The following is a 12906-nucleotide window of genomic DNA, read 5'->3' as shown; positions in this document are numbered from 1 at the left end:
TGCGTCATGCTCTGATGGTGAAGATGTTTGCATCCTGCGCTCTGTGTGTGTGTGTGTGTGTGTTTGTGTTTGTGAGAGAGTGTGTGTGAGTGATGCTAGTGTTGTTGTTGTTGCTCTGCTGTGCAGTCGCCAGTGTCCCTGTCGCACATTTTAAGGGACATTGTGTTGTTGTCGTTGCTCCTCCTGCTCTGCTCTCACAGAAACTCTGCTGTATTTTGTTTTCTTTTTTTTTTTTGCCAAACTGTGATGATGCATAAAAAAAAAGCTGTAACTCTGTCATGACGGGATGAACCTCTGTGCCTCACTCCGCTCCCATCACACTGTACAGTAATGTGACTGCAACACATTTCAAACAGTGGACAGTTGCTGTTGGTTAAAGTGTTTGTTTTTTTTCTCAACAATTGGGATGTTATTGCCAAAAGTTTGTCTTAAATCTGACGTTTTGTTTTGTTTTGTTTTGTTTTTCTGAAATACTTCTACATCCACTTTGGAGGAAGAAAATAGAAATACGGCGGCCTGTTAGTGTCACTGTAGGATGAAAAAAAGAGTACAAGGAAAGGGGGTGAAGAGATTTCTGAGTTTAAAACGTCCAAAATTCAGAAGAAAAAAACTCAGTTATTATAAACTCACAAATTTGCAAGAAAAAAGCTTGAAAATTTGCAGATTTTTTTTTTCATTTTTTTGACCTACAGTGGCTTTAACATGCAGTTGTAAAGAACCTTATATTCACAATTAATTCACAATGATTCAGTCTGTAAATCAACCTGCAAAACCAGCTGAGCATTATGTAAACATTTTATAGCTTTACATGAACTGCAGTCATTATGCTGAAGCCAATATGTCTTGAAATACTGATTACACTGGCTCATATAGTGAACAGTTTCACTCACTCTGCCATAACAAAGTCTCATGAATGATAATGATTAGGTGATGTGACTCAAAAACTGTCGGATGTATAGCAAAAACGACTCATTTTCCCTTTTTGAAGTTGAATTAATCCATTTTTAACTCAACAATTTTACCCTTAAACCCAATTTCTCAATCAGTTTCTCACTATTTGACTTGGACACATGATAAAACTTCACGTGACACACCTATCAGTAGTATTTCTTGTGTGCGGCGGGCGTGGCGTGGTGTCAGTCCGACCTGCAGCTGTATCTGAGTGGAGATCTGCTGCCAGTGTTTGTTTATGTTACCAGGACGCTGTCGGTCAGATCTGATCAAAACCCCAAAAAACCGCACCCACGTCGTCCTGATGAAGCACGTTTGTGTGAGTGAGTGTTAAACCTTTAATGAATAATAACTTAATCATGCGTTTTTCCCAAACGTCAACTTTGATGAGTGTTTATTTAGCTGGAAATATTAAATTATTGACTCACACTTTCAGGTGCTGTAATAAAACTGATCACAATCATACAGTACAGTCACATCATTTCATAAGCAATCTCCTCCTTCAGTTTAAAAGCACTACTTATTCAAAGAGCCAGGTGTAATTCAGAATTCAGAGTTTTGTTTTCTATTGGTTCACACCTGCAGTTCATGTAAACACACACACCTGATGTTGTGAAAGGTTTGTGTTGCCAGATCTTCTACAGTATCTGCTCCAAACTCCAGTCGACTACCTCCGCTGTCTCTCCCCAAAGGGCATGTTTGTACACTCCTGTGTTGTGACATGTATGCACTGTGATAGCAGACATGCTTCGATGAAGTTCTGTTCATGTATTTTCGAACAATAAAAAAAAAAAAAAAATCCTCTTGTGTAGAGAAATCCTCCCTTTGTGTCGTTGTTGTGTTGTGTTGCCAGATTTTACTCAAGTACAAAAATCCCCCACAATTCCTGTGGCTGCGAAGAAAAAAAAACACCCGGAGGCTGTGGATGACAGATTTATGCGATGACATCATGCTCGCTTGCATCACTGTGTTGCGCGTTACCACGGCGACGATGATGATGACCTCCCCTAGGTCCCTCACCTGACTGACTGTTGAACTTTGTGTGTGTGTGTGAGAACAAGAGAGAGAGAGAGCGTGCATTTGAAACATATATAAACATTGTGTGTGTTTTCAGAGCATCAGTGTGTGTGTGTGTGTGTGTGTGTGTGTGTGTGTGTGGGTGTGTCTACTGTAAACTATGCATTCATGTGCACTAACCTCTGTTTTTCCAATCACACAATAATACTTCCTGCGAAATTACTAACATCGAAACTATTTAAAAATTTTCGAGGCCAAAACATTTGGAGGTGAAATCTGACGATGTTGAAATTAAGCTTCTTCTGGTGTAAACAAAAAACATCTGTGAGACAATTTTAGGCCAATTTAAATAATCGTTAATACGAGCCAACAAGGAAAAACTTATTTTAATCCAAAAACTATGATCTAAACTGAAACTCAGTAGGTCGTCGACCTAAACCCGACCAGACCTTCACCACATTAAAGAGCCGGTCGTTTATTTTTCAGCAGATCTCCATGATTATCAGACATGTGGTCATTGACTCTAGAGGACCTGCTGCGTCCATTTGCTCTCACACTCTCATTATCCTTGGCTGCTGAAATGTATTTTTCTTTTTCTTTTTTACTGAACTTAGAAGGACAAAGTGGTAATTGTTCTATTTTCTGTCTGTTTTGGTAAACAGAGCATTAATCAATCAGTAACCGACCACTCAACACTCATGTTCACTGAAATGCAGGATCAGTGTGACATACAGTACTGTATATTAACTTTTCACTTTAATCTTTATTTACAGAAGATTATTAAAGAGACCCCGAGGAGTTTGCTTTTGATTATAAAAGAGTCTCATATTAATGTGGATGAATCTACGTTACCCACTTGTTAATGGGTCCATTTTCGATAAATATATGGTTTTGTCTTTATAGTTATTTTGGTATTATTTAGTGGTCGACTTGCCCAGCATTTCCTACTTTCGGTTTTCCGGACGCTGACATGGGAATAACACTGCCGAATCGCTAGTTGTCATCATTTATGGTCGGTACTACGACGGTATCTGATCGTCTTCCAACCTCCGACTTTCATTCTTGATCAATGAAAACATTCTTGGCAAATGTTTTCGCTTTCGTCCGTCTTGCGCCGGTCCAAGAATTTCACTGTGCGCGCAGAGGCTCATGGGAAATGTAGCGAGAAAACACTTTGCTTTCCGAAACTCTTTGTAGTCCCATTAACAAAAAATAACATAATTTAAAAAATGCATCCATCATTCAGTTCACAGTTTCTCCCCTGTCCATTTACATGTATGCAATTTTTGTCCATTATTTTCTTGTAATCTCAGTTTAAGTTTCAGCTTTTCTATTTTGTGATTTAGTTTTTTTCATTGATTATTAGTAATTGGTCCACTGTGTCATATTGTTATTGGCTTTTTAAACAGTGAAGCTCAGTGGCTCTTTTTCTCGTACATGTTTCCTTCAGGATCTGTGAACATGAACATGATATTTCTTTGTGTCTGTATTTGTGTATTCATAAAGCAGCTGTCTCAGGTGACTTCCCCTATAGACGGAGGCTTGAACACTTCACACACACACACGTCGTCTTCCAGCAGAGAGTTTCCTACATGGCACCTGAACTCCCTCCAGACTGGTTCAGATCAGCTCCTTCTCATCTCCCTCCATTAAACCCAGAATTAGCATTTCAAACAGGACACTCGACAGAGCGTGGTCATGTTTCCTCCAGTCTCTCCAACCTGAATCATATACACAACGACGTCACGACAAGCAGCGCTGCCTCTGGGTTACAAATATCCCCTCCAAAGTTTTTTATTTTTATCCTTTTTTTATATGAGCTGATGCTGATCAGTGGTGGACAGTAACGGAGTAAATTTACTTGAGAACTGTACTTAATTACATATCCAGAGGATTTGAGTATTAGATTTCTTTGGTACTTATTACTCTTACTTGAATACATTTCCAAGACAAATATTTTTACTTTTACTCAAGTTAATTTCTAGGAAGGCTGAAAAGTACTTGTTACTTTTTTTCTAAAATACTATTGAACACAAGCTGTGTTTGTCAAAGAAGGAAACCCTAACCCCTAAAAGCAGCACATCAGGTGGTTTCAAAGAGTTAATTCTCAGGAACAAGAGTTTAAAGGTCCTAAAATTAATTTAGAAACAATTATAGTAATTCATTGATGTGAAAAATAAGAAATTTACTCTTACTTTTATTTTTACTTAAAGTAAATTTAAAAGCATGTACTTTTGGATACTTAAGTACCTTTAAAAGCAAGTAGCCTCCTTTTTTACTCTTACTCGAGTAACCTGTGAACATTTCTCCACACCTTGCAGAGTAACAACAACAGACAGATAACGGCCGCTCTGACAGGCTGCTATTAAAACGCTGCCTCGGTTCGGTGTGCGCTCAGCTGACGGTCCCTCGTTGTCTGTCTGCAGCCAATTATAGTGGTTGTCGAGCTCCGTGATGACACCGCACACCTAATTACAGTCAAATGACTCTGTAATTATATACAGTGACATCCAAGGTCTCATATAGACTTACTCGTATGTTCCTGTCACATAAGCATAAGGAACATGATGAGGACACACGGCGGAACAAAATTACTCTGTTTAATTGTAATAATGGCCACCATACGTTGGAGGAGGAGGAGGGCATTGTGGGTAACAGATGAAACTGATCTCAGCGATCCAACGTTTTAATTAAAAAGAGAATTCCAGTAAAAAATTTAGCGTTAAACCAAATTTACTGCGTCTCCACATCTGGTTCGCATCACCTCTGATCATTTTGCAACACGTCATGTAATTACATTTTACCAAAAATCCGCCGCTCTGTATTCTTCTTGAAAACATTATGCACTGGTTTAGCGTCGTGTGAAGTTAAACCTGCTAACAAAGAGCCACTATGGCTTTAAAGCTGATGATGTTCAGTGTTTTAAGAATGATTTCATCACTTAGCGTGATTAAATCAAATTTTAGGAACTGTTTAGTGACTTAATATGAAACGCAGCAAATGACTTCTGTTAAAGGAGGAAATGACTTTATTTAGAGACAAGAAATATTCATCCCACATAGACATGACGTGAAATGTCACAGCAGAAAAACAGATGAGTAAAGATAAAGAAGAAACTACCGTCAATTCATGTTGGTATTCTTTTATCTTTAAACCCAGTTACGTTTTTACTTTAAGTTTTGATTCAACAGATTTAAATTAAATCTTGTTTAAACTCCAGTTTAAGCCGTGATCCAGAGTTAACTTTGAAACACTAGTTGAAGAGCTTCAACTTTTACAATCACTGACTTTTTGAAATGGATTCGACCCAAATCGAGTTCCTCAAAGAAAACTGAGACTTAACCTACTCAAGTTTTCTAATGAAGATGAATTTTAGTCAAAATACAGATTCTCAAATGAATCTGTCTTGAAGCTGACCTGGAGCTGAGTACCGTTAAACTAGAAAGTTTTTAGTTAGCTAGCAACAATGTGACTTTAAAGGTATAGGGTTGGAGATTTCTATTCTGGAGCTATTTTGTTTGAAAAACCTCTTCACACTCCGATTGCAACCAGTTATTTGAATGATTCTTCACAAAAATGAAAAAGTGTCAGTCACCTGTGGGACGGACGATCCTGTAAAAACAGCATCCAATCCTCTTGAATGCCACATTCAAGTCAATCTCCCGTATTGCCCAGGCACACCTGATTAATCACATCACCCAATAGAAAAGGACAGGAAATAAAAATGCCCACTTAATTTCAGGAAGTAGGAGCTGTGAAAACCATCTTGTTACTACACTACTACATTACTAGCAACGGCCCTGTTAGCACCTGATATGAAGTGAACAGCAATGAGACGTTCAGTAAATGAAAATCCTCTGCAGAAAACAAATCGTTGTCTTGTTGTTTACCTCCACCCAGGGAGCTGCTTCATCTGTCTCTTGCTGGTAATCGACCGCTGATGCCTTGCTCAGGGACACATAAACACTATAAACAGGTTCATTCAAATTAATCAACAACGTCTCAGTGTTTTAATCAGCATCTCATCCGACTCAAGAGCTACAGACTGTTTTCTGTTGTAGATGTTTGTTCACCTTCCTTTTTCTCTTCACCACCGTCATCATTACACAGACGTGAAGATGCACCGATGTGTGTTTGATCTGTGTTGCGACCACAATCTGAAATGATATCACCACTCACTGAGCTGCTGATGGTGATTATCGCTGAGCCTGTTTCCATCTGTTTGAGTCGTCGTCTGGGGGATTTGGAGACATCACAGTCGCTCTGTGCAGAGTTTGCAACTAACAAAGTGAATGTGTGTCAGCAGCTCAGAGGGAAGTGAGACAACACGGTGTAGCTATAGTGCAGGGACAACGTTGCATCATAGCCTACTTGAGGGAACAGGGTGAAATAGGCAGAGAGAGCTGAGCTGAGCTGCACCGGGAAGTTTGGTCAAAAAATCCTGCTTGTACGGCAAAATCCACCTAATTGCAGCATGAGTTCATGGCTCGTTTTCTTTTAAACTACATCACATTTATCACAGACTTTAATTCATACAACAAGACCAAAGAGTCTGCAGCCATGCTAGCAGCTCCGCGAGGCTGTAATTAGACCCAGCAGCGCTTTGAGCTGAAGGCTTACGTCAGCATGTTAACACGTTCACATCAGGAGAGTTTCCTCCACCTGCTTTTAAGTACATTTTCAATTTGCACATAAAAATACCTGAGTGGGAACACAGCGAGTTATAAAAACATAAAGCAGCACGAGGAGACTGTGACTGTGTGTGACCTGCCTTAAATTAACACATTCGCATGTTATTGTTTTTGATTACATCATATTGTTTCACCCTCTTCCTCTGAAGGGGAATAAAGTAGAGTCTGTGCCACCGACCAAACCTCCTCTTCATATACAGTAATGACAGTGGATGGAAAATCAGAACAACAAAGGTGAATGAAATCATTCAACTGCAACATCTGGGAGCTGCAAATGTCCTGCATCAAACAGATATTTATGTGTTGAAAACCTTCACTGAGGAAGTAAAATAGTTCTTCCTCTGTGGACCATGAATCAGTTTAGCAGTTGTAGAGAAAAGTAAGTGTAGTAGTTGATGATTTTAATCAAAATGTAGACTTTTATCACCACACACTGTCACTGTCATATCCTGCATGCTATTATACATATTTGAAATACTCCTTTATCCAGTATTTATTATTTATTTTTGCTGATTTGCACAACTGGGTACCAATTGACCACTCTTATTCCACTGACCACTTTTTATCTACAGTAACTATATTTGTATTATTTGTATTTCGGATTGTTTTATTATTGTTCAGTAACAAAAAAGTCAGATTCCTTGTATGTGTGTGCAACATACTTGGCCAATAAAGCTAGCGGACCAAAGTAGTGACAAACTGATCAACCACCCAACAAATATCTGTATTTATTTAGAAAAAAAACTACAAATTCAATAATAGTAAGATCCATCCATTCATTGTCCAGTCCACCACACTTATCCACGCTGGGTTGCAACCAATCAACCTCTTGTGCATGACTTTGGACCTGGAGAGAACTCATACAGAGAGAGGGAGAACATGCAAACTCCACATAGAAAGGCTCAGGGATCAAACCCATCAGTTTCTTGCTGTGAGGTCACAGTGCTAACCACTGCTCCACCATGCCGCCCTAAAAACAGCAAGATTTCCTCTCTTTAATTTTCAGTTGATAGATGCAGAGATCGACTAAACCTGCGTCCTTCTCATGCAAAATGAATAAAACATTGACTTTTTATTCTGCAGAAGTTCATTTGACACAGTTTTTTAATGCACCGTCGTCTCATGTGAGCCACACAGCGAGCCGAGCCGACGCACCAGCAGCTGAGATGGAAAAAAAAAAAGATCTTGCCAGTTGTCTGACTCTTGAATTTTCTGGTTTATCTGCTCGTAAAGCGTTTACAACCTTATAGCTGCACTGGAGGTTTGTCGGATATCACTGGGTAGATATCTCTCTGTGCCTTTGTGTGTGTGTGTGTGTGTCATGATGCGTGCAGACAGGTGCTGCTGCTGCTGCTGCTGGTGGTATTTTGAAATCTTATCAGGAAGCAGATCATCCCTTCACAACACACACACACACACTCACACTCACAGTGATTAAGCAACTCTGTTACCAAGCGCGGTGTTGCCCAGTGTTTCGTTTATACAAAACAACATCTGGAGCATATTACACCACATTGCAGTAACATATGCACAGACCACGTAATGTAGACGTTAAAAAAACGACCTCACTCACTCAGTTGCACTCATAGCTACACACATATAGGCTAAATGTTACTGTAATGTAGTTATATAGTAGTTTTCACTTGGCTGCACACACTGCATCCATTCACAATATTAGCAACTGGCAACTCAACAATACCAGAATCTGTCAGTGAAAAATGCACTTAGTCTTGCAATGCCAGCACACACAGACACACACACACACACTCACACAGACACAGACAGACACACACACACACAAACATTTGATTCATCTGGTCCAGTCACCCTATGTGCCTGCTTTGTGATATGCTAAACATTCTGTAAACATTATCCTGTGCATGGTTACTGTCACCATGGCAGCACGACAACAGCACCGAGCTCGGCCCCTCAAACACGGGACAGTAGTGTTATTTAATATTTGGCTACGCATGAGCACAGCATGTTTCTATCACATAATCCTGTCACAGCAGTGAAGACTTCTCCGTGCAGGCCGAGCCTCTCCCCTCCCCTGCCCTGCCCTGCACGGCGGCGGCGGCGGCGGCGGCTGTGGCGGCGGCCGTTGAACGAAGCCCAGCTGTTGCTATGTTTTGGTCTTATCACACAACAACAACAAAGAATAAAAATGCTCTCTGAGAACAGTCTGCCCTCAGAGCAAGTCACACCACACCACACGCTCTCTGTGTCCACTGGCAGCATCACATGGGACGGGAACAGATGCTTTTTTTTTGCACAAATTTAGGCCGCTTACATCATAGCTACGTGCATGCGTGCGTGTATCAAGTTCAGTAAATCAGGTCAAAAAACAGATCTGTTTGTCTTGTTTTTGATGCTAAAATAACTCCGGCTGAATAATGGAAATATCGGCTATTTTCATCCCCCTTTTTTTTTCAAAAATAGCTTTTTTTAGAGGCTGGGAGCAGCTCTGTAATCACTCGGAGCGGGAGCTGCTGAACAGACCGAGGTCAGAGGTCAAGCTCTGTCAAAACACTCAGCGACAGTCAGAGCTGCGTCCTCTGAGCCGACCTGCGCACTGAGCTGTGAAAACCTAAAATCGTGTCCTGTTTGTGGAGGATCAAACATTATTTTGTCATCCTCTGCAGGTAGAAGCAACGTCTCACCTCCGTTTCAGTCAGGATGGAAGGAAGGACGTTGAGACTGTATTTCTGTTTCCTCTTAGAGCTAATATATATAATATATACAGTTCAGACTTCCTCAACAGCTGCAGCTCAAACTCTCCTCTGGTGTTTTTACTTAGTTTCAGGACTCATGATCTAAGACACAAGGTCCTAATAGTTTACAGTTCACTGTTTCAAACTCATCTTGATGTAATCTAAAAAAATCCCCCGTTGATGTCACTCGGTTCACCACTATTAGGCTATACAGTTGTTTTGTAGTTGAAGCTTTGGCTGTTTTCTTTATGAACTTCCATGCATTTCTTATAACAGTCAAAATAAAAGAAATGTGTTTTTTTTTTGTTGTTGTTTTTTTACATTCACAACCAACTGGTAAGGTTTTTGCAGGTAGCCTAAATCAAAATATGCAACTTTTACCACAAAGCACAAGTAGTTTTTACACATACAAGGAGTTTGACTTGGTATGTGTGTGCAAGAACAAGAGAGACTGTTAAAAAGTACAAAATACAATAAAACTAAATATGAAAAAAAAAAAGATATAGAGTAAAAAAAACCCACATTTTGGAAATACACAATATAAAAATAGAGTTGTGTAGCATGTAGAAGTGTGTGCAAGTGTAATGACGGTGCACTGCAGAAAAGCAATAGTGCTATTTTTTAAAATGCATTTTCTGTTGCTACTTTTACATGTTATTTTTTTTCACTTTCATATTTCCTGATCTTGTGTTTTACATATTTAGTTTTGCATATTAAGTTTGCATATTTACTTTTGCATATTTTGCAATTTATTTCTGACTCAATTCTAGGCTATATTTTCCTGTTTCCTGTTTTTTGCATAAATAACAAAGACTAATGAATGTGTAAATAAGGTAAAAGGTAAGGTAAAAATGTCCACCAGTTTGGGAGATAATATGCAAACTTTTGTTTTTTGTTACAATATCAATACATGTGTGCACCAAAGTTCACAGGGTATAAAAAGAGTTTACTCTCAGGCACAGAGAGAGAGCACAAGTCCAGACACACAGTGTACCTGCGGGCTGTAATCAGGCCACAGGCACCGTGCACCATTTTTCAAAAAGTCCTGACGTTTCACACGGACGTGCAGCCCCATTGGCTCCTGGAGAGAGAAGCACTTGTCAAAACATCCATCAGGAGCTGCTGAAGTCGAACTGTTGCTGCAGCTCTTTTCACCCCCCGCTCGAATCAAAGGAAGGTGTGTCTGCTCTGCTGCTTCCCCCTATGCTCGCCCTGGAAACGTCCAGGAGAGGAGGTGTTGGTGCTGTAACCGTAGCAACGTAAACAGGAGGGTTCAAACACAGATTAAAATGTGTGCAAAGATTATGTAAGGCGTGTGTGCATGAATGTGTGTGTCAGTTCAGTTCAGTTCAGTTCAGACACACACACACACACACACACACACACACACACACACACACACACACACACATGGTTTCTTATGTTTCTTAAGGGCAGAGTCTCTGCAGCCTCATGGTGAAAAACACTTGAGCCTGTGACGCCCACTACTCACTCACTCCCGGCGTTCAGTGTGGCAGCAGGCGTGCATTTTATTAGCAAACGTAAGTGTGTCTTTTACAGCGACTCGGCAGAATAAAAATAAGTCTGTCTCTATGTGCATGCATGAGTGTGTGTGTGTGTGTGTGTGTGTGTGTGTGTGATTACCGTGAGGATAGTTAAGTTGTGTTAAATCTGTTCTTGGCTTCACCTGGTTTTTCCACCCATTCTCACATTGAAGGAGTTGTCCCCCACTCAAACCAATTAATATATATATACACAGACACACACACACTCTCTCTCTCACACATGCACACACACACACAGCTGGAGTAGTGATGGTGTTTTGCTCCACATCTGGGACAGATTCACAGCTTCTTCTCAAATCCTGGGTATAGAGAAACAAAACGACGGCCAATTGTGTCGACAACTGTGAAACTTTTGTATAAAAAATTTCTTTTTTGAGGTTTGATTTCACCAGTTTTATCGATCCCATCACCAGGTACATCGCTCATATTCACTATTATACTTGATAATCGATCAGCTTTGAATTTCTGTTTGATTTAGTGGCTGTGTGAGCTTCTGAATTACCCTAATGTGGAGCAATACCGTGGAGAATGTGCACATGTTCCTGGAGATTTTCCACTGTTGGGAAAACATATAAACATAATTTATAGTGTCAATTACATGCAGTGGCTCTTAAAAAATGCAAATCACAAGCTATTTTATTAATTTTCAGGCAATGATGGAACATTTTTAGGGGCAATGTGGAAGTGTGAGAGCATAGAGAGGAATTATGTAACTGTTATCAAACCAGTAACGTGAATTTCATATGGTGTGCACTGTAACTATACCAGACTGTACCAAGGGGCTGTATTGCTTAAATAAATAAAGGTTTTTTAACTTCATTAGACTAAGTTTTGTGTGTTCCACCTGTGCAGCGTATGGGCAGGACACGAAGCTCCAGTGGTGCATGATGGGATTTGTGTTGCAACGATCTCTCAAAGCTCTTTCAATAATATTTATATTTGGTGGAATATTATAATGACTCAGCCATATTTCTCCCATGAGTGTGATTAATTACATGTTTCTGACGTAGATCTATTCTTATTATTAGTCTTTGTGTTCTCTGATGTATTGTTTGATATGAAACAACAACTGGAAACAGGACAAAGTTACAGCAGCAACACTGAAAACACAAACTAATGAGTGCATGAAAGTTGCACACTCCTGTATCATCTTTTGCATCGGGTAAAACTTGCAGCAGTTTCAAGTTTGAGCTGGTACATAAGCTGCACTACTCAAACTCAACTTTGTGCACACTGCAACTTTATTAAAGTGGCTTCTAAAACTAATTGCAAAGAAGGAAGCAGCGTTCAATAGTTAAAGATGAGCTGATAGTGGCAGAAACAACCGTACAAGTCGTCCCAGAAGCTCTCGTGGTATGCGAGCTGGCTAAGGTGTGTTTTGAATGAAGGCGAGCATGCAGGTGCACATGAGGGAGAGTGACTCACGTGTGTGTGTGTGTGTGTGGAGCCCGAATCTCACACGTTTGCACCAAAGTTCAACGTGGAGGTCGATGAAGCGGTGGGGCCCCTGAAGGTCAAACTGGTGTTGAAGGTGAGCTCATGCTGCCGTCCTACTGAGTGTCATCAGAAAACTTTACAGCAAGACCTTTTAAATGAGTAAAAATTTATCATGACACTTCAGGTTCAAGTTCAGTCTACACTTATTATTAAGCTACAATTATACACCTTATCCTGGAGACAAAGTGTCAAATTTGAGGAAAGATAAAATCAATCATTCTTTATTTGAAACCTTAAAACTTAGATAAAATAATTCATTACTATTCATTATTATTATTATTTCTTTTTAAGGATTATCTGGTGGTCGCCCCAGAGCCGGCCCAACTGAACTCAGCAGCTGCCCATGAGCCCTAAGGGGCCCAAAAGAGCGATTAACTTTTTTAAAGCTATAGTGACTTCATAACCTCTGTCCATCCCTGGAGAAATCCTGTGTAATTACAAAAACCCTTAATAGTTGTTGTTGTTGCACATTGC

The sequence above is a fragment of the Trachurus japonicus genome, chromosome 15 (genome assembly GCF_045865225.1).
Source record: "Trachurus japonicus isolate A0001 chromosome 15, Traja_1.0".
NCBI lineage: Eukaryota > Metazoa > Chordata > Actinopteri > Carangiformes > Carangidae > Trachurus > Trachurus japonicus.
Note: the sequence above shows the minus strand (reverse complement) of the source record.